Genomic DNA, 22,985 nt, shown 5'->3' on the forward strand with positions numbered 1-22,985 from the left:
CTTCTTCTTTTCTTCCCTTTTCTTCATAAAATCCTTGGGGATTTCCTTGGGGACTCAAGGATCCTTTCTCAACATTGCTCATCTACTATAATATGTACAAAGGCCTTCTAATCTTGTCTCTCCTTGATGCTTGGTCATTGGATTCGATCAATTTAGTCTCGTTTTGCCATGAAAATGCAAGATTCTTACTCATTTCCTACCAAGGGATCAAAATCTCAAAGAATATGCAAAACAAAGAACTAAAGATAATAAATGACCCAAATATGCACTAAAAAGCATGGGAACAAAGCTAATTCGGGGGCTAAATATGCGCTAATTATGGTCACATCAAATATCCCCAAACCGAACCTTTGCTCGTCCCGAGTAAAGAGATGACAAAGACTAGGACCATTATTTAAACTAACCTAATAACATAGCCGACATGAGACAATTAGCGGGTCTCACTCCGCCCCTTCAACTCACAACAAGACAACCATGAGGTAGGATGCCTTCTTGCAAGGCAAGGTGGGTCTTGCCAAAATGGTGACACATCCAAACATTAAGCACACAAAATCACATAATGGATGCATCTACAAAAGGAATAGCCACTTCCTCATCAAGTGGCGGAGGCACTAAAGAGGAACAAATTTAAGAGCATGTAATCCTTCACAAATACTAGTTCAACAAATTACTAAGGCTAAGAGGATGGCACTAAATCACCTCCAAATGGTGTTAAACTAGACTACTTTCGTCCTCAATTTCCAAATGCTTTCGTCAAGGGTGATCGGATGGTGGTGGAATGATGATCCCTATGATGCTAGTAGCATATAACATGACAAGTCTCGAATTCTCTACAAAAGTAAAGGTCATGGATCGTCCCAAGCTCGACAAAGTGGCTTGACAAAAAGGCTTTTTGGGAATGAAATGCTCAAATCTTTATAAACAAGGGTGGATATGACTAGTATTCAAAATTGTCCTCATTCAACTTTCACATTTCAAAAAATTTTAAGATGGGGTTTGTCCCTTCTGGGCTAGTGTCCTTTGCTTTCGCCAATCGCTTATTAGGCAACCGGTTAACCTCTAGACAATAGCTTTTTGGGGTGATAGTCACTCTGTCCCTGGGCGGCCGAATTCACAACCGTGTGGGGGCCCAATTCAATGGATCCCACTCCAAAGCACATCGAAGTGGTACGCCTCTATCAAAACAATTCAATTTCTCAACATTCAACAATTCATAACATTTGAGGTTTCCTTGGCATTAAATTACTTCCACATGACAAAATTCTTTGAAATGAGCACTTCAAACTTATTGATAGAAAGTATTTTTGGGTTGACTTACCACAAGGTCAATCAAGGTCACCTAGACAAGTTAACCAAGTCCACATCGCATCACGGGGTTGGATAGGTGACTCACATGCAAACCCTTGACTAGGCTTTGGGTCATGGGTCAAAAGATACTAGTATGACACTATTTAGGGTGTTTTACAACCATTCTAGTAGGCAAAGTCTTAAGTTGAAAAAGTATTTGTAATGGCTTAGTTGCTCTTGTCAAAGTTCCTAATTAGGCATTTTTCAAAACTTTTTATCTAAATGCAACTACATGCTATGATGCAACTATTATAAACATCCTAATGCAAGTGATTCTATCAACTAATATGACATATAAACTAAATGCAAGTCCTAAGTTCACATTGTTATACCGCATCAATCAAAATAAAGCCACATAGTCATTAACATAAAGAGGAAAAAGGAGATTGGAAAGATCATACCATGCGGTCTTCAATGATCCTCATGTCTCAGATGTGGCGTAGTCAATCAATGTGAACAAGGATGAACAAACACAATATACAAGACAATATATACAAGACTACACTACAAAAGGAAATAAACATGTTTTTGGCTTTTTAAATTTTCAAATTTTTATGGATTTTCGAAATTTTTCAATTTTTTTTGGATTTTTGAATAAGAGTTAAGTGTTAGAATTCCCCATCCCCACACTAATATGGGCATTGTCCTCAATGGCCAAAATGATGGGAAATTATGCAAAGATGATGCATGATTTCTACACTAAATGCAATCTACACTAGTCTATACTACATGATGCATGGTTTTTGTTTATGACGGAGAGGATAATTTAGATTACCTCCCGTTGTGTATGCATTAACTTCCCCAAACCGAGTTAGACACTATTGCTAATGTCCTAAGGAAGGGTGTAGTTCATGTACACACTATGCAATGCATGAAACTAATTTGTCATTTTGGATTTTGAAAGTGGGAACAATAATAATGAGAACACCTCAATGGTACCGAGGTGTGAGTCCTCTATGGTGCTAGGACTACTCCAACAATGATCAAGAAAATAATTAAAAACAAAGAGAGAAATAGACAAACCTTGAGAGGGTAGGAGCCTCCAAAGCTTGCTAATCTTCCATCATATCATCACTACCATCACTTTCCTCATTAGAAGTGGTCTCATTGCCACTTCCCTCTTCATTTGCTTCTTCACCTTCTTCTTCACCTTGCTCAACATCTTCTTCTCTTTCTTCACTTGCTTCTTCATCAATGTTATCATCAACCTCTTCATTACCGACAACCTCATTGTCACCCGGAACGACCCTAGATGTACTCGGAAATAGGACTTCTCTATCCGCCCAACTAGGCAAAGGACATGATGGGTCAAGTAGTCCTTGCCTAGCTAAGTGTAGCAGGGGTGGATATTGAGCTAAGTAAGCATTTTTCTGATCCTCAAAGGCTTGCTTGTGCATTGCTTGCATGAGAAGAGTCAAATAATCATTTCTTGCTTCAATACCTTCCGGCTTGAACTCTTGGTACTCGAAAGGGTAGGGTGGTGTGACAATGGAAGAGGAGGGTATTTCAAGTTCACCCTTTTGTTGTCGGATAATATACTCGGCCTCTTTTGAAAGGGGAAGTAGATAATTGGTCCGGTGGACGCTTAGACAACAAATCTTTGAAGGCAAAGTAAACGATCTAGCCTCACTAGTGAGCCATCCATACTTGTTGTCAAGAGGGTTATGGGCAACCCACTTGTACTTGTGTATCATAGTATGCATATCAACAAGATGACCACCCTCTTTCGCCTCATACTTGTTATCTTTGTTGAAGTTAGGATCAAAGTATTTAGCTAGGATAGTGACTAGGCCGCCATTCACAATAACGGTAGTGCCTTTCTTCCCACAATCAATGTTGAGCCATCTATCTACCAAATGCCTTAGAGAGTTGAAAGGCTTGGTGTGTACTCTTCCAATGTTCAAAGCCGACTCAAGAAGAACAAAATCAAGTTTGGTGAAATGGTTGGTATCTTTCCTTGCAATGATGGTGTTTCCTATGACCTTGTGCCATACTCTTATGTCCGGATGGTGGACTAAAAGAGCACGACTTGCATGAAAGTCCTCAAATTTCCTTCCGGAAATTGCCTCCCAAAGAGGGTCGGGGTCATACTTTCCAACATTCTTAAAATAACTCGGTTCATCACTAAGACCCAAAGCTTCACCCAATTCCCTAAAGGAAATGCATCTACTAACATTAGCTAGACGAAACTCGAGGTTCTCCCTAGTCTCAACTTTGTTGAATTTCAAAGAACTCAAGAATTCCAAGGTAAGGGAGGGGTATGTCAATTCTTTTGATTCAAACAATTTCTCCAATCCCATGGCTTTGAAAAAGGCTCTAGCTTGCTCAAGGACACCCAACTTATCTAAGGTATCTTCACAAATAAACTTGGTGGATTGAAATGATTTTCTAGCAAACTTGGCAAAAGTGTCTCTATGGGTTTTGGAAATAAAAGTTACCTCCGGATAGTGAAAAAGTTGATCAATTTCCGGAGTAGTAGATGTTGTTGCTCCCATAGAAGGTTGTTGTTGTTGTTGTACTTCCAAGTTTGGGTTTGCTACCACCATAGCCGATGCTTTCTTTGCTTGAAGAGCCTTTTGCCTTGATGAAAGTGTCTTTGCCTTTGGTACCTTTGCCTTTGTTGCCTTTGTTGCTCCCTTAGTCCTTGCCATTGATGAATTAACCAAGAAAAGAATGAAAAATCTTCAATTTGTAGTGTACCCAAATTGATTTAAAGGTGAAAGGCTTTGCCTTTATGAATTCGAAAATCGACTCAAAGGTTGAAGATTTTGTGCTTGGTTTTGATTTTTTATTGAAAAAGGAGTGATTGATTTGTTGTTAAAAGGATGTTTTGATTTAATTTTGGTGAATGTAGTTGAGGAATTTTGTTTTTGTGATGGGGAGGATGAGGGTTTTGATGTTTTTGGGTAGTGTTATGAATGAAGAAATGAAGAAATGAAGGTGGGAGGGGTTTTATAAAGCTTGAAAAATTCGAACTGCAGGGGCAATCCGTGCGGTTTCTGCTCGGGACGGGCGGATTTTGCCTTTTATGGATTTGGAAAAACTCGCCTAAAGACGGGCGTCTTTAAGTGAAGACGCTCGGATTCGCAGACACGGGACTGGCAGATTATACAGAAGACGGGCGGATTCCTTTACAGGGATTTTGCTTGTTTTCTTCAGCCAAGAAGACGGGCGTCTTCCCTTCAAGACGGGCGGATTTTCAAAGACGGGCGGATTTGAATTCAGGACGCCCGGATTCGATTACAGTCAAAAATATTTCAAAAGTTCAGCTCAGAGGGACGTGCGTCTTCTACCCAACACGGCCGGATTGTCTGAAGACGGGCGAATTCTCCTGAATCCGCTCGGATTCGACCCCTTTGTACCCGGATTCAGTTCCATCCGTGTACAATGCGTATCCCTTGTCATTCTTCCATTCTTCTTCATATCTCGTGTTCTTCATTCTGGGGGCACTACTAAGGCATGCATAGCCTAGGCAATTGTCATCCCCACACTAAGCTAAAGCACTACACATCAATTGAGATCATTAGTCCCTCCCTCACTTCTCTCAAACATGACAATTATCTTGATCAAAGTAAATAAAAATCCAAAGATGACAAAAAATGCAATACAAGAATTGAAATGCGAGTTAGAGAGTTAGAAATATTTACAAACGGTGGTTTAGGGAGGACTCCACCAAACTCTCATTCTTGATGAGATGTCAAGGGGGCATGTTCAAGGTGTTGTTGATGTTGCTCAACACCTTGAAGAAATAATCAAAAGCTTGTTCATTGTCATTATAAAGCTCTTCAATAGACCTTGGCCCTTGTTGTCGGTCTTGATCGATGGCATTACCAATGTAGGGATTAAAAATCCCTTCAAATTCGTCGTCCCAAAGACCACAAACTTCATTAAGTTGATCATTGAAAATCTCTTGATTTGATGGAGACAACTCTTCCAATTTCTTCTCTTGGCCAATGAGGCCATCCTCTTCTTCTTTGCTTGATTTTGATGAGCTTTGCAAGCTCTCCTTGTCACAATTCACTTGTTCTTTGAATGGAGCATCTTCAATTTTCTTCTTCCATTGGAGTTCCGACTTCTTCCTATCATCCTTCCGGCTATAATGATCAATTATGAAACACGGTTCATGCAAACGAGGAGCTCTCATAGTTTTGTCAAGATTAAAGGTTATGCTTTCATCTCCCACTTCTAGAGTGAGCTCACCATGTTTCACATCAATCACCGCACCCGCGGTGTGTAGGAAAGGTCTTCCTAGAATTATTTGAATGTTGGAATCTTCCTCCATATCAACAATGACAAAGTCCACCGGGATGAAAAACTTCCCAATTCGTACGGAAACATCTTGCCATATCCCTAATGGTGTCTTTGTCGATCTATCGGCCATTTTGAGTGTGATATTGGTGCATTTAAGCTCTCCCATCCCCAACCTTTTACTCACCGAGTACGGCATAACACTCACACTAGCCCCTAGATCACATAAGGCTTTGTTGATCGTGGTGTTGCCAATGGTACACGGTATTGAGAAGCTTCCTGGATCCTTTAGTTTTGGAGGTGAACTCCCTTGAAGTATAGCACTACTCACCTTAGTGAAGGCGATAGTCTCAAGTTTCCGGATCGACTTCTTCCTTGTGAGGATGTCTTTCATGTATTTCGCATAGGCCGGCACGTGATTGATTAATTCCGTGAAAGGAATCGAGACTTCCAAATTCTTCACAATTTCCATAAACTTTCCAAGTTGGTCATCAAATTTGGGCTTGGCTTGACGACTTGGAAAAGGAAGTCTAATCACAATGGGCTCCTTCTCCTTGACCTTGTCTTCATTTTTCTTTGAAATTTCTTCTTTTGATGATTCTCCATCTTTGGAGTTTTGCACAATTTCTTCCTTATCACTAGCTTCCACAACTTCATCCTCAACTTGCTTCTTTGGTGCTTCATACCTTGTACCACTTCTCAAGTGAATGGCACTAACCGTTTCATGTCTTGGGGGATTACTTTGAGGTGGTAATTGCCCCTTTTGTCTTTGTGAGCTTGAAGATGCTAGTTGAGTCAATTGGGTTTCCAACATCTTGGTGTGAGCTAGGATGTTGTTGATGGTGGTTTCCTTTGCTTAACTATCTTTTTGCATTTGAGTGAAAAATTCTTGTTGGTTCTTTTGCATTTGGAGGACCGCTTTTTGGACATCAAAACCTTGGTCATTTTGGTGATTGTATGGATTTTGATTTTGGTAACCTTGGTTTTGATTGTAAAAGGGTCTTTGATTTTGGTTTCTCATGGGAGGTGGGGTGTATGTTGTTTGAGGGTTTTGAACATTTTGGCTTTTGTATGAGAGATTTGGATGGAATTTGGTGTTCTCATTGTAATAGTTGGAATAAGGGGTACCACTCTTGTATGCTTGGAAAGCATTCACTTGTTCATTTGTTCCCCTACATTCACTTTGGTCATGTCCCAAAGTTCCACAATTCTCACATATCCCACTTGGGATTGATGAAGATGCCGTCATGGCATTAACATGATGCTTTGGTGATTTTGAGACTTCTTCAAGTCTAGCCATAGCTTTTTCAAACTTCAAATTGATTGTGTCAATGTGGGCACTAAGTTGAGCACCCAATTGAGTAACGGAGTCCACTTCATGCTTCCTTCCTCTAGTAGCCTTGCGAGGTCTACTATATTGTGAGTTATGGACCACCATTTCCTCAATTTTGTTCCATGTTTGATTGTCATCAACTTAGGTGAACATTCCATTTGATCCCATGTTGAGAATGTTCCTTGAATCTTCATATAAACCGTTCCAAAATTGTTGTACCAAGAACCATTCGCTAAGTCCATGGTGAGGACATGAGCGACAAATTCCCTTGAACCGCTCCCAAGCTTCATACAAAGATTCTTCATCCCTTTGCTTAAAACCCGTAATTTGAGCTCTTAGCATGTTAGTATTTTCCGGTGGATAGAATTTTTTGTAGAAAGCTAGAGCCAACTTCTTCCAAGAATCTATTCCGAGAGTGGCCTTATCAAGGCCCTTCAACCATTGTTTCGCGGTGCCGATTAGAGAAAAAGAAAATAAGACCCATCGAATTTGGTCTTGAGTTACACCGGTTTGATAAATCGCATCACAATAGTCACAAAAGGTTTCAATATGAGAATGAGGGTCTTCATTAGGCATCCCCCCAAATTGGCTCCTTTCGACTAATTGGATAAAGGCGGATTTGGCAATAAAATTTCCGGTTAGATGTTGTGGTGTGGGAGTACCATTGGGTAGGTTCTCCTCGGTGGGTACGGAATGTGATGAAAACTTAGGCATTGTAGGTTGATTTTGTGGGGTATTTTTTAATGGGTTCTCCTCACCTTCTCTTGCAAAAGGGTTGATGAACTCAATAGTTGGTTGAATATCTACAACCTCACTAATACCTCTCAAATTCCTCCTAGCAAGTTTCCTATTGGTTGTCAAAGTTCTTTCAATTTCACGATCAAAAGGTAACAAATCACCTTGTGACCTTCTAGACATGCAAAATATCAAACAACTTGAAAACAATTAGAACAAACCTTGAGGAGTTTTACTTCCCCAAGGCAAAGAAAGACACAACTAATAACAATGTAAGAAAATCTAAATCAAGTAAACACCGTCCCCGGCAACGGCGCCATTTTTGATCGGTCCGTTTCGTGTTCACAATTAAATAGATGTGGTCGTTGGGTCACGTCCGAATCAAAACACAATTTATAGCTTCACAAACAACTCTATAATTAGTAAAGAGGCAAGTAAATGTCGGATCCCAAGGGACGGGAATTGAGATGAGATTTCTATTGAAACTAGTGGTGTCTTAGAGGTGTCACAATTTGGGTTGATGTAGAAGGTCACTAACTAAAATGGCAATGAAAATAAACAAGCAAGATGAATTAAAAGGGTTGTAAACAATTGATAAAAAGCACTAGGGTGTCATGGGGTCATAGGGAAATCATGGGAATTGATCATACAAACATGTTCTCAAATTATAAGCAAACAATTATTGTTGTGATGGATTGAGTTGGGTTATATCTTACAATCCTAGGAAAGTTTGGGTCCCGGAGCCGAATCGATTAGATTGTACAACACCTACAAGTCGACTTAATCTTCCCTACTCAACAACATGCATGGTCTAATGAGACTCGAGTTGGTTTATGTCTTACAAGTCTCATTGAAAAGATAGGTGATGGGTAAAACATGCAAGGATTCATAGGCTCACATTTCATCAAACATAACATGTGCATGAGTTGAGATCAAAACAAGCAAGCAAATAAATCATGAAAGCATATTAATTTAAGCATGAATCATTCCCCATGTTGGTTTCCCCTAATTATCCATTAACCCTAGCTAGGTGACTACTCACTTATTATCATGTTGATTATGCTAGCAAGGTTGTCAATCATACCAACAAAATGAAACATGATGAACAAATGAAAGTAATTAGCAATAATTAAAAAGGGATTAAGAGAATTATACCTACTAATGATACCAATAATAAAGCAAAGATAAAAGAAGTACTTGATGCTTGATTGAGAGGTTGTCAATCTCCCAATAATAACCCAAATAATCTTCAATTACCCAAAATAAAGGATGAACAAAAGAGAGATTAAGGAAATGAAACTTGTATTAAAACTTGATTAATTGTTGATTACAAAACTAAAGAGATATTTGATTGGTATTAACTACTCTAAGAATTGATAATAAGAACATGCTCTTCTAATTAGACTAATGGGGTATTTATAGTGGAAATTAGGGGGATGCATTAGGGTTAACTAAGGGCTAAACTAGTAATTACACTTTTTAGATTGAGCAGGGAGGAGCCGGTATTTTTCGAAGGAAGGGCTTCTTTCTTTGTAGCTTGGAGAAGACGAAATTGTCTTTGTCTGACAGAATCCGTGTGCGTTTTGGAGTCGGGACGGGCGGATTCGAAGCGGTGGAAAACGGGCGGCTTCAGGTGAATCCGGGCGGATTCTGGTGGTGGCAAACCCGAGCGTCTTGGTTTAAAACCGCACGGATTGTGCATGTGGAGGACGGCCGGATTGTAGACAATCCGCACGGATTGTGCCTCAGCAACATTTCTTCTTCTTTTCTTCCCTTTTCTTCATAAAATCCTTGGGGATTTCCTTGGGGACTCAAGGATCCTTTCTCAACATTGCTCATCTACTATAATATGTACAAAGGCCTTCTAATCTTGTCTCTCCTTGATGCTTGGTCATTGGATTCGATCAATTTAGTCTCGTTTTGCCATGAAAATGCAAGATTCTTACTCCTTTCCTACCAAGGGATCAAAATCTCAAAGAATATGCAAAATAAAGAACTAAAGATAATAAATGACCCAAATATGCACTAAAAAGCATGGGAACAAGGCTAATTCGGGGGCTAAATATGCGCTAATTATGGTCACATCACCAGACTACCAGACATGGAAGATTGACGGCTCCTTGTCTGTAGAGTTACCTTGTGACACTCTCCCCCGTCTAGCCCCTTTGCCTACTGTCGCTAGGGGCGACCGACTGCCACCTCCACCGGTCTACCACCTTTCACTCAAACCACCTCCCACTATTCCCGCCGCCAAGAAGCGGCGTAGACTTGAGACTGGAGAGGGGTCCACACCTTCAGGGAGTACTCAGCCTTCCTCGGCTACTCCCATCCCGACCCCTACTCCTACTCCTACTCCCACTCCTACACCCACCGACCAGACACAGGCACAGCCGATTTTTCCGGCTACTTTCGTACCACCTCCACCCTTTGTGGCGTCCGCGGTCATGGACCAAGGGTGCCGTGACGGATTGTTGCTTGAGATTTCAGAGCGACAGGCTCGTATGGAGAGGGACTTAGCTCTTACCTTGCACCCTCTGTACGAGTACCACTTGAAGCGACACCGTCCGATCCCAGAGGGTTGGACACACCCTTCCTTCTACCGGTACCCAGCTGAGGGGTACCCGGAGTCTGCTGAGGAGGAGGAGGACGACGAGGACGAGGACCCTGCGGTGGCTGCGTAGAGAGCTCGAGCTGAGCAGAGGAGGAGGATAGAGGAGGAGGAGGATCCGGAGTTCAGGGTGGAGGACGTCCGTGACGAGGAGGCTGATGAGTAGCTACTGGTCTACTCACTTCCCCAGTTTTCTGGCTGGTTTGGGGAAGTTCGTGTTTTGTATGTATTTCTTACTATTTTATTTTGTCTCCTTTTTATTTCATTGTTTTTATTCTTTATTGGTTGTATATTCTCGTTCCCCTGTATATATCTGCTGGTGTATGCTGGAGGACAACAAGCGCGTTGTCCGTTTTGGTTTGGGGAGGGTATTGCATCCTTTTGAGTCTGCATTTGCATTTGTTTTGCATTCACGTTTATTTATTTCAGCTTGCATTGTTTATTTATTTCATTTAAAAAAATCAAAAAAACCAAAACAATTAGAAAATTTCAAAAAAATCCAAAAATATTCACGTTTATTTTTGCATATAGGTTGAGTCGGAACGGTAGATTTCCGTGATGAAACTGCACTATAACTTGTCATTTTACTTGAGCCTTGCACTTCTGTTGATAATTATTAGCTTTGTCATACGCATAGTCTACGAGTTTCTGTTCAAATATAGCTGACTGTTTAGACTTGACCTGATAAATTGGCAAACTACTCCATAAATTCTGAGTTTTAGAGCCCATAACTGGTGACATTCATGACCGGTTCATTAGGAATTGAGAGTAGTACTCCTTGCATAGCATGTTCATCATTTTTGCACTTTTATGACATTCAATTTCTTGTCAAATGCACATATTCGGGTTTGTGGTTGATGTCACATGCAGGGAGGTGCTTGCAAAATTTTCCCTTTTCCTTATATCTTTCACCCATTTTGCTCCACTTTAGCCAAAACTTGCCTTTTTGACCCATTAGCTACATCCAAAATTAAGCCTGCCTAGTCAAGCTAGTTTTAGTATGTCTTTTGTGGTATGATTTTCCATCTGCAGTTTGGCCCGTATCTTTGGTATGGAATTGGTGAAAATTAAGGAAGGAGAAAAAGAAAAAAAAAAGAATTGAAAAAGAAAGAAAAGAAAAAAAGAAAATGTGAAAGAAGAAGAAAGAAAGAAAAAAAAAAGAAATGAAAAATGAAAAAAAAAAAAAAAAGAGAAGCTGATCACGTGAAGAAAGAAAAAGTTGAAAAAAAATAAGTTTGATTTGTTTGTTGTGATTCATTCACACGGTGTTTAAAAAAGGAAAGTTTGTGACCGTCTAACTCCTCCATTCTTATTCTATATTTTTGAGGAGATTGTGTATGAGTTTAGTGAGTTGTGTGCCAAATGAAGGGCACATGTACCTAGTTTTTCAGTCAGTTGAGATTCGGATGGTTTATTATGGTCCTGTTAGTAACTAGCTTGACGCTTTTACCTCCACATTACCATAACTTATTTTGCCTTTTCTCACCTGAACCTCACTATTCCCATATTATTTGTAAGCCCTCGGCTGTGACGGACATTTTTGGTTGGAGTGTGTGCATTAGTACTTGAATTGTCTTTCATTTTTGTTGCATGCATGCTATGTAGGTCGCAGTTAGGTGAGTGACTGTATTTTTCTTCTCTCTTTTACATATAACATTCACCCTTTGCTTCATGAGAGAAGAGTGACCATGAGAGAGTCCGATTTTGTTGGTCTTGCAAGGTCGATAGGTTGGCTATATTTCTGAACAGCTTATAACTCGTTTGCGTATTGACTGCTTAGCTTTAACTGTTAGTTTTTGTTGCATTAAATTGGTTCAAGTAGACAAGTTAAGCTAGCTCTGAGTTTTCATTTCCGTTACATTAGTTGCATTTTAGTTTACTCGAGGACGAATAAAGGTTCGGTTTGGGGAGATTTAATACGTGCATATTATATAGTCTTTTTAGCCTATTTCAGCACGTATTTCTATGCATTTTTGTACTGTTTATATAGTATTATGCCCTGAATTGGCTACTTTGGTTCGTTTTGTCCATTTTGTAGAAATGAACGCGAAAGTAGTGGAATCGTACCCTTTTTTGTCCTTTTTGCATGCATTTAGAGGAGACGGGATTTTTCAGAGTGAGATACTGCATTGGGAAGCGTGAAGGCACGGATTACGAGGCAGTCAGGCACGAACTTGAGCTGATTTGAAGACAAAAGACTCGATCAAGTGGTTTACTGCTCGATCGAATGGTTTTGATAGTCTTGGTTGGTCGATCGAGTAGCTTTTTACTCGATCCAGAGGTGCTCTAAAGAGGAGTTACTCGATCGAGTAACTATTCTACTCGATCGAGTAGATTATGCTGAGTTTTGCTCGATCGAGTGGTTTTATTCCACTCGATCGAGAGGTTTCTGTTTTCATGGGCTTTAATTAGCCCGTGAGTTGTTTTATTTCGAGAAACTTAGTTGTTTTCTATTTAAGCATGCATTAGCTAGGTCATTAGCATCGATTGATTGCTTAGCTTTTATCCAATTTTCATACTGCGTATTTTTTGCTCTTCAGTGTAACTTTACTTTGGGATTTATTTTGCTCGGATTTGACTGTTCTTTACGCCGGATTCGCACGATTGTAATCTCTTCCTCTTCTCTTAATAATAATCAATCGTTTGTTTGCTTTAATCTTCTGTTTTACTTCGTTTATTCTTTTGCCCTAATTTACCCTTTTATGCGATTTAATCATTGTTTTAGTATGTTGAATGCTGGTTATTTATCTGCTGTTAGTTTTGATAGTTTAATTAGCGACATGAGTAGCTAAACTTCTTTCATGTTGGGATTAGGGGATCTACGGTAGAAATGTGACGATGTAGTAAATAGTTTAGATGAGTTAATTGTGAGATTCTGTCACCATAGCAATTTAATTGTATTTTTACCGCCTTAGTTGAGTGCACGCTTCTGAGTCATCCCTTTAATCTGGCTAAAATTAATCCTAGATCGAAAGATTGGACTAAATAGGCCTGCTATGAACAGTAGACTACCCTGACGAGGATGAAAGTTAAGTTAGTGGTATTTTAGGATAGAAAGTGGACCGAAAGAACCTTTCCGTATCCGTCTCACATTAATCTGTCTAAGTTGTTTACAGTTGAGTCATTGGACTACCGTAGTGAACCGAATCCTGACATGACCCTTCTCTATCTGATAGTTTAAATCTATTTTCCTGCTTTTACTGCTCTTTTCCCTACTTCTCTTCCTTTAAACCTTTAGTTTAGAAAACAATTCAAACACCCCCCCCCCCCCCCCATTTGTGACCAAATAGACGGACTTTTACAGATATCTTGCCTCCCTGAGGAGATCGACCTGACTTCCCTAACTATATAGTTAGTTTAGTTAGTTTATTTTTGATAGGTATACGACAGACGTATCAATATTTGTGGGTGTTCCCTACCAACCAGAGTTGACAGCCACTGGTCGATGAGAGCCGACAACCACTCGACGAGAACTGGGGGTGGTGGAGGAAGTTTCGGTGGTGTTTGTGGGTGTTTGTTGGTGTTGGTGTTGATGTGGTGTTTAGGAGTTGGAATAAGTGGGTTTCGAAGGGGGTAAGAAAGTGACGGTCAGTCATAGAGAGGCAGCCGCCACCGCTAATGGTGGTGGTGTTAAGGTGGAATGCGGTGGTTGGTGTTGGTGGTAGAGATTGAAAGTGGATATGGGTTTTAGTGGTGGTAATAGAAGGTAGTAGAGAATGGGAATGGGATATCCTTGGGAGGTGGAAGAATCAATTTAAAGGAGTTTAAGGAAATCCTATTCTGAAATTCGCATAAAGGGTAAGGAAAAGGTGGGTAAACAAACAACATCATCAAAGGGAATGAGGGGGGTTTCATTCCCTTTCCCGTTCTTAAATACTCCCAACCAAACTCCCTCCTAAGTTGATTTCATTTCGATCAATATTAAGCTTAATAATTGTCGGATCATCAATCTTGTCAAGTCAATATTGGGTTGGATCGGATATGGTTCGACTCACTAATAATAGGCTGTGGGATCGCAAGCGGGTCGACTCGGTTGGTTTTGAGGTTGCTAAATTTTTGTGTTCGATTGAGCCAGTTTCGGGCAGGTCAGGTCGTATTTGCCAAGTTTTGTCAAATTTTCCAGTTTTAGTTGTAATTCGGGTATGATTATTTAATTTGGGTCTTACCTAGATGAATCTTTGTCTGTCCTATTTATGTGGTCCAGTTTTGGTTTTTAAGGGAACTATGTGAGGAGGATTTTTGATAGCGCATATTATAAGGTTTGCCTATATGAAGGTTTCATACTTGCAAAATGAGGAGATAATTGTATACTACGGTTTTCTATGTCTATGGGTACTCTATCAAGTGGGGCTTACTCTGTCGAGTAAGTATGTTTTTATACGAAACAGTAGTCTGTCTGATGGGTACTCGATCGAGTATGTGTTGCACTCGATCGAGTAAGGGGCACTCGATCGAGTAAGTTACTTACTCGATCGAGTAAGTGAGTCTTACGGGTTATTTTAGCCGAGTTTTGTTAATAACGCGTGATTAATATAAAAGGATTTCCGCCACCTTTCTTAATCAGTTTTCACTTTTCTAAAACAATTCAAGAGAGAAAAAGAGTTATGTTGTTCTCCTCGTTCGCGTTGTTAACAAATCCCAAGGGCTAGGATCGTCGGATCGTCTTATTCTTTACACCGTTGAGTTCGTCGCGTCAAGGGTAAGATTCTTGTATAATTTTTATAGTGATTCGTTGAGTTTGTTCAAAACCCTAATTGGGTAATTTGGGGGTTTTGGGTGTTTGATTGGCTTAGTAGTAATTGCATGATTGTATATGTGTTTATAGGAGGAGATTTCGTATAAGAGCATTTTGATTAGCTGCTTGTGACGGTCTTGTAATGGCTTATTTCAGGTAGGGTTTCCCTACTCGGTATTAATTACATAATGTGTGGTGATTGTGCTGTAATTAGTGATTATTGGTTGATTCAGACGGTTGTGATTTCATATTGTTGATTGTTTCAGACGGTTGTTGATGTTGTATTGTGGTTACTGTTTAACTGTCTGTGTTCTTCGGGACGCGTCCCTAGCTGAGTAGAGTCACTTGCGGGAGTGGCTTCACGCCCTTGATTCGCCTTCTGTGGAACCCGCCACAGAAGGGATGTGCACATTAATGAACATGGGTTTATCGCTCGATGGAGATGAGCGGGGATTTGGTGGGTACGGCTGCGGTCCCCCACTGGCGGAGTGGAGTACCTGTTGCGATGGGTACTCTGGCACGGCTACACACTTTAGTGTGTAGTCAGTTATGAGGAGATTGGTTATGGAGTTTGGGGTTTGATGTGACGATTGAGTTGTTTGACTTCTGTCTTTTGTGATTTATGTCGTGTAATTAGTACTGACCCCGTTTAATGTTTTAAAAACTGTGGTGATCCATTCGGGGGTGGTGAGCAGTTATTGAGCAGGTTTGGTTGATGCGCATGGGATAGCTGGGTTGAGTCATCACGAGCTGTTCTAGAAGTCTTCCGATGTGTCGAACGTTGTTCTTTAGCTACTTGATTTAACATTTGAGAACAGTTGTATTTTTCTTTTAACAGTTTTGGAGTTTAGTTGTATCACTTAAACTTTGTAATCATTTAAGTAAGTTTTGTTATTGTCTATTTGATTATCATTGCTTTCGGTAACCGAGATGGTGACGTTCTCATGCCTTTAGTGGTCCTGATAAGGCACTTGGAGTATGGAGGTGTCACAATAATTCACTACTTTATAAACTAAGAAGTTACTCATCCAATCACCATTTATTTTGGATAGAACTTTCGTAGGCGTATATAGTAAAGTTAATCTCCACTATGGTTTAACATTATAAACTAAGAAGTTACTAAGAAGTTACTCATCCAATCACCTTGGTTTTGATTGTAAAAGGGTTTTTGATTTTGGTTTCTCATGGGAGGTGGGGTGTATGTTGTTTGAGGGTTTTGAACATTTTGGCTTTTGTATGAGAGATTTGGATGAAATTTGGTGTTCTCATTGTAATAGTTGGAATAAGGGGTACCACTCTTGTATGCTTGGAAAGCATTCACTTGTTCATTTGTTCCCCTACATTCACTTTGGTCATGTCCCAAAGTTCCACAATTCTCACATATCCCACTTGGGATTGATGAAGATGCCGTCATGGCATTAACATGATGCTTTGGTGATTTTGAGACTTCTTCAAGTCTAGCCATAGCTTTTTCAAACTTCAAATTGATTGTGTCAATGTGGGCACTAAGTTGAGCACCCAATTGAGTAACGGAGTCCACTTCATGCTTCCCTCCTCTAGTAGCCTTGCGAGGTCTACTATATTGTGAGTTATGGACCGCCATTTCCTCAATTTTGTTCCATGTTTGATTGTCATCAACTTCGGTGAACATTCCATTTGATCCCATGTTGAGAATGTTCCTTGAATCTTCATATAAACCGTTCCAAAATTGTTGTACCAAGAACCATTCGCTAAGTCCATGGTGAGGACATGAGCGACAAATTCCCTTGAACCGCTCCCAAGCTTCATACAAAGATTCTTCATCCCTTTGCTTAAAACCCGTAATTTGAGCTCTTAGCATGTTAGTCTTTTCCGGTGGATAGAATTTTTTGTAGAAAGCTAGAGCCAACTTCTTCCAAGAATCTATTCCGAGAGTGGCCTTATCAAGGCCCTTCAACCATTGTTTCGCGGTGCCGATTAGAGAAAAAGGAAATTAGACCCATCGAATTTGGTCTTGAGTTACACCGGTTTGATAAATCGCATCACAATAGTCACAAAAGGTTTCATTATGAGAATGAGGGTCTTCATTAGGCATCCCCCCAAATTGGCTCCTTTCGACTAATTGGATAAAGGCGGATTTGGCAATAAAATTTCCGGTTAGATGTTGTGGTGTGGGAGTACCATTGGGTAGGTTCTCCTCGGTGGGTACGGAATGTGATGAAAACTTAGGCATTGTAGGTTGATTTTGTGGGGTATTTTGTAATGGGTTCTCCTCACCTTCTCTTGCAAAAGGGTTGATGAACTCAATAGTTGGTTGAATATCTACAACCTCACTAATACCTCTCAAATTCCTCCTAGCAAGTCTCCTATTGGTTGTCAAAGTTCTTTCAATTTCACGATCAAAAGGTAACAAATCACCTTGTGACCTTCTAGACATGCAAAATATCAAACAACTTGAAAACAATTAGAACAAACCTTGAGGAGTTTTACTTCCCCAAGGCAAAGAAAGACACAACTAATAACAATGTAAGAAAATCTAAATCAAGTAAACACCGTCCCCGGCAACGGCGCCATTTTTGATCGGTCCGTTTCGTGTTCACAATTAAATAGATGTGGTCGTTGGGTCACGTCCGAATCAAAACACAATTTATAGCTTCACAAACAACTCTATAATTAGTAAAGAGGCAAGTAAATGTCGGATCCCAAGGGACGGGAATTGAGATGAGATTTCTATTGAAACTAGTGGTGTCTTAGAGGTGTCACAATTTGGGTTGATGTAGAAGGTCACTAACTAAAATGGCAATGAAAATAAACAAGCAAGATGAATTAAAAGGGTTGTAAACAATTGATAAAAAGCACTAGGGTGTCATGGGGTCATAGGGAAATCATGGGAATTGATCATACAAACATGTTCTCAAATTATAAGCAAACAATTATTGTTGTGATGGATTGAGTTGGGTTATATCTTACAATCCTAGGAAAGTTTGGGTCCCGGAGCCGAATCGATTAGATTGTACAACACCTACAAGTCGACTTAATCTTCCCTACTCAACAACATGCATGGTCTAATGAGACTCGAGTTGGTTTATGTCTTACAAGTCTCATTGAAAAGATAGGTGATGGGTAAAACATGCAAGGATTCATAGGCTCACATTTCATCAAACATAACATGTGCATGAGTTGAGATCAAAACAAGCAAGCAAATAAATCATGAAAGCATATTAATTTAAGCATGAATCATTCGCCATGTTGGTTTCCCCTAATTATCCATTAACCCTAGCTAGGTGACTACTCACTCATTATCATGTTGATTATGCTAGCAAGGTTGTCAATCATACCAACAAAATGAAACATGATGAACAAATGAAAGTAATTAGCAATAATTAAAAAGGGATTAAGAGAATTATACCTACTAATGATACCAATAATAAAGCAAAGATAAAAGAAGTACTTGATGCTTGATTGAGAGGTTGTCAATCTCCCAATAATAACCCAAATAATCTTCAATTACCCAAAATAAAGGATGAACAAAAGAGAGATTAAGGAAATGAAACTTGTATTAAAACTTGATTAATTGTTGATTACAAAACTAAAGAGATATTTGATTGGTATTAACTACTCTAAGAATTGATAATAAGAACATGCTCTTCTAATTAGACTAATGGGGTATTTATAGTGGAAATTTGGGGGATGCATTAGGGTTAACTAAGGGCTAAACTAGTAATTACACTTTTTAGATTGAGCAGGGAGGAGCCGGTATTTTTCAAAGGAAGGGCTTCTTTCTTTGTAGCTTGGAGAAGACGAAATTGTGCTGTACAGGAATCCGTGCGTTTTGGAGTCGGGACGGGCGGATTCAGGCGGTGGAAAACGGGCGGCTTCAGGTGAATCCGGGCGGATTCTGGTGGTGGCAAACCCGAGCGTCTTGGGATAAAACCGCACGGATTGTGCATGTGGAGGACGGCCGGATTGTAGACAATCCGCACGGATTGTGCCTCAGCAACATTTCTTCTTCTTTTCTTCCCTTTTCTTCATAAAATCCTTGGGGATTTCCTTGGGGACTCAAGGATCCTTTCTCAACATTGCTCATCTACTATAATATGTACAAAGGCCTTCTAATCTTGTCTCTCCTTGATGCTTGGTCATTGGATTCGATCAATTTAGTCTCGTTTTGCCATGAAAATGCAAGATTCTTACTCCTTTCCTACCAAGGGATCAAAATCTCAAAGAATATGCAAAACAAAGAACTAAAGATAATAAATGACCCAAATATGCACTAAAAAGCATGGGAACAAGGCTAATTCGGGGGCTAAATATGCGCTAATTATGGTCACATCACCAGACTACCAGACATGGAAGATTGACGGCTCCTTGTCTGTAGACTTACCTTGTGACACTCTCCCCCGTCTAGCCCCTTTGCCTACTGTTGCTAGGGGCGACCGACTGCCACCTCCACCGGTCTACCACCTTTCACTCAAACCACCTCCCACTATTCCCGCCGCCAAGAAGCGGCGTAGACTTGAGACTGGAGAGGGGTCCACACCTTCAGGGAGTACTCAGCCTTCCTCGGCTACTCCCATCCCGACCCCTACTCCTACTCCTACTCCTACTCCCACTCCTACACCCACCGACCAGACACAGGCACAGCCGGTTTTTCCGGCTACTTTCGTACCACCTCCACCCTTTGTGGCGTCCGCGGTCATGGACCAAGGGCGCCGTGACGGATTGTTGCTTGAGATTTCAGAGCGACAGGCTCGTATGGAGAGGGACTTAGCTCTTACCTTGCACCCTCTGTACGAGTACCACTTGAAGCGACACCGTCCGATCCCAGAGGGTTGGCCACACCCTTCCTTCTACCGGTACCCAGCTGAGGGGTACCCGGAGTTTGCTGAGGAGGAGGAGGACGACGACGACGAGGACGAGGACCCTGCGGTGGCTGCGGAGAGAGCTCGAGCTGAGCAGAGGAGGAGGAGGAGGATCCGGAGTTCAGGGTGGAGGACGTCCGTGACGAGGAGGCTGATGAGTAGCTACTGGTCTACTCACTTCCCCAGTTTTCTGGCTGGTTTGGGGAAGTTCGTGTTTTGTATGTATTTCTTACTATTTTATTTTGTCTCCTTTTTATTTCATTGTTTTTATTCTTTATTGGTTGTATATTCTCGTTCCCCTGTATATATCTGCTGGTGTATGCTGGAGGACAACAAGCGCGTTGTCCGTTTTGGTTTGGGGAGGGTATTGCATCCTTTTGAGTCTGCATTTGCATTTGTTTTGCATTCACGTTTATTTATTTCAGCTTGCATTGTTTATTTATTTCATTTAAAAAAATCAAAAAAACCAAAACAATTAGAAAATTTCAAAAAAATCCAAATATATTCACGTTTATTTTTGCATTTAGGTTGAGTCGGAACGGTAGATTTCCGTGATGAAACTGCACTATAACTTGTCATTTTACTTGAGCCTTGCACTTCTGTTGATAATTATTAGCTTTGTCATACGCATAGTCTACGAGTTTCTGTTCAAATATAGCTGACTGTTTAGACTTGACCTGATAAATTGGCAAACTACTCCATAAATTCTGAGTTTTAGAGCCCATAACTGGTGACATTCATGACCGGTTCATTAGGAATTGAGAGTAGTACTCCTTGCATAGCATGTTCATCATTTTTGCACTTTTATGACATTCAATTTCTTGTCAAATGCACATATTCGGGTTTGTGGTTGATGTCACATGCAGGGAGGTGCTTGCAAAATTTTCCCTTTTCCTTATATCTTTCACCCATTTTGCTCCACTTTAGCCAAAACTTGCCTTTTTGACCCATTAGCTACATCCAAAATTAAGCCTGCCTAGTCAAGCTAGTTTTAGTATGTCTTTTGTGGTATGATTTTCCATCTGCAGTTTGGCCCGTATCTTTTGTATGGAGTTGGTGAAAATTAAGGAAGGAGAAAAAGAAAAAAAAAAGAATTGAAAAAGAAAGAAAAGAAAAAAAGAAAATGTGAAAGAAGAAGAAAGAAAGAAAAAAAAAAAAGAAATGAAAAATGAAAAAAAAAAAAAAAAAAGAGAAGCTGATCACGTGAAGAAAGAAAAAGTTGAAAAAAAATAAGTTTGATTTGTTTGTTGTGATTCATTCACACGGTGTTTAAAAAAGGAAAGTTTGTGACCGTCTAACTCCTCCATTCTTATTCTATATTTTTGAGGAGATTGTGTATGAGTTTAGTGAGTTGTGTGCCAAATGAAGGGCACCTGTACCTAGTTTTTCAGTCAGTTGAGATTCGGATGGTTTATTATGGTCCTGTTAGGAACTAGCTTGACGCTTTTACCTCCACATTACCATAACTTGTTTTGCCTTTTCTCACCTGAACCTCACTATTCCCATATTATTTGTAAGCCCTCGGCTATGACGGACATTTTTGGTTGGAGTGTGTGCATTAGTACTTGAATTGTCTTTCATTTTTGTTGCATGCATGCTATGTAGGTCGCAGTTAGGTGAGTGACTGTATTTTTCTTCTCTCTTTTACATATAACATTCACCCTTTGCTTCATGAGAGAAGAGTGACCACGAGAGAGTCCTATTTTGTTGGTCTTGCAAGGTCGATAGGTTGGCTATATTTCTGAACAGCTTATAACTCGTTTGCGTATTGACTGCTTAGCTTTAACTGTTAGTTTTTGTTGCATTAAATTGGTTCAAGTAGACAAGTTAAGCTAGCTCTGAGTTTTCATTTCCGTTACATTAGTTGCATTTTAGTTTACTCGAGGACGAATAAAGGTTCGGTTTGGGGAGATTTAATAGTGCATATTATATAGTCTTTTTAGCCTATTTCAGCACGTATTTCTATGCATTTTTGTACTGTTTATATAGTATTATGCCCTGAATTGGCTACTTTGGTTCGTTTTGTCCATTTTGTAGAAATGAACGCGAAAGTAGTGGAATCGTACCCTTTTTTGTCCTTTTTGCATGCATTTAGAGGAGACGGGATTTTTCAGAGTGAGATACTGCATTGGGAAGCGTGAAGGCACGGATTACGAGGCAGTCAGGCACGAACTTGAGCTGATTTGAAGACAAAAGACTCGATCAAGTGGTTTACTGCTCGATCGAATGGTTTGATAGTCTTGGTTGGTCGATCGAGTAGCTTTTTACTCGATCCAGAGGTGCTCTAAAGAGGAGTTACTCGATCGAGTAACTATTCTACTCGATCGAGTAGATTATGCTGAGTTTTGCTCGATCGAGTGGTTTTATTCCACTCGATCGAGAGGTTTCTGTTTTCATGGGCTTTAATTAGCCCGTGAGTTGTTTTATTTCGAGAAACTTAGTTGTTTTCTATTTAAGCACGCATTAGCTAGGTCATTAGCATCGATTGATTGCTTAGCTTTTATCCAATTTTCATACTGCGTACTTTTTGCTCTTCAGTGTAACTTTACTTTGGGATTTATTTTGCTCGGATTTGACTGTTCTTTACGCCGGATTCGCACGATTGTAATCTCTTCCTCTTCTCTTAATAATAATCAATCGTTTATTTGCTTTAATCTTCTGTTTTACTTCGTTTATTCTTTTGCCCTAATTTACCCTTTTATGCGATTTAATCATTGTTTTAGTATGTTGGATGCTGGTTATTTATCTGCTGTTAGTTTTGATAGTTTAATTAGCGACATGAGTAGCTAAACTTCTTTCATGTTGGGATTAGGGGATCTACGGTAGAAATGTGACGATGTAGTAAATAGTTTAGATGAGTTAATTGTGAGATTCTGTCACCATAGCAATTTAATTGTATTTTTACCGACTTAGTTGAGTGCACGCTTCTGAGTCATCCCTTTAATCTGGCTAAAATTAATCCTAGATCGAAAGATTGGACTAAATAGGCCTGCTATGAACAGTAGACTACCCTGACGAGGATGAAAGTTAAGTTAGTGGTATTTTAGGATAGAAAGTGGACCGAAAGGACCTTTCCGTATCCGTCTCACATTAATCTGTCTAAGTTGTTTACAGTTGAGTCATTGGACTACCGTAGTG

The 22,985-nt window shown here is 40.0% G+C and overlaps 2 non-coding genes across 2 annotated transcripts; both read left to right on the forward strand.

Annotated features, from left to right (window-relative positions):
- Positions 1-7,163: 7,163 nt before the first annotated feature.
- LOC141645575 (small nucleolar RNA R71) lies at positions 7,164-7,270 on the forward strand. Its single transcript, XR_012545054.1, has one exon. It is a non-coding gene; the product is annotated as a small nucleolar RNA R71 (small nucleolar RNA).
- A 9,469-nt stretch (positions 7,271-16,739) lies between these two features.
- Positions 16,740-16,846, forward strand: LOC141645576 (small nucleolar RNA R71). Its single transcript, XR_012545055.1, has one exon. It is a non-coding gene; the product is annotated as a small nucleolar RNA R71 (small nucleolar RNA).
- Positions 16,847-22,985: the final 6,139 nt, after the last annotated feature.

This window comes from Silene latifolia, chromosome 2 (assembly GCF_048544455.1).
Source record: "Silene latifolia isolate original U9 population chromosome 2, ASM4854445v1, whole genome shotgun sequence".
NCBI classification, from domain to species: Eukaryota; Viridiplantae; Streptophyta; class Magnoliopsida; order Caryophyllales; family Caryophyllaceae; genus Silene; species Silene latifolia.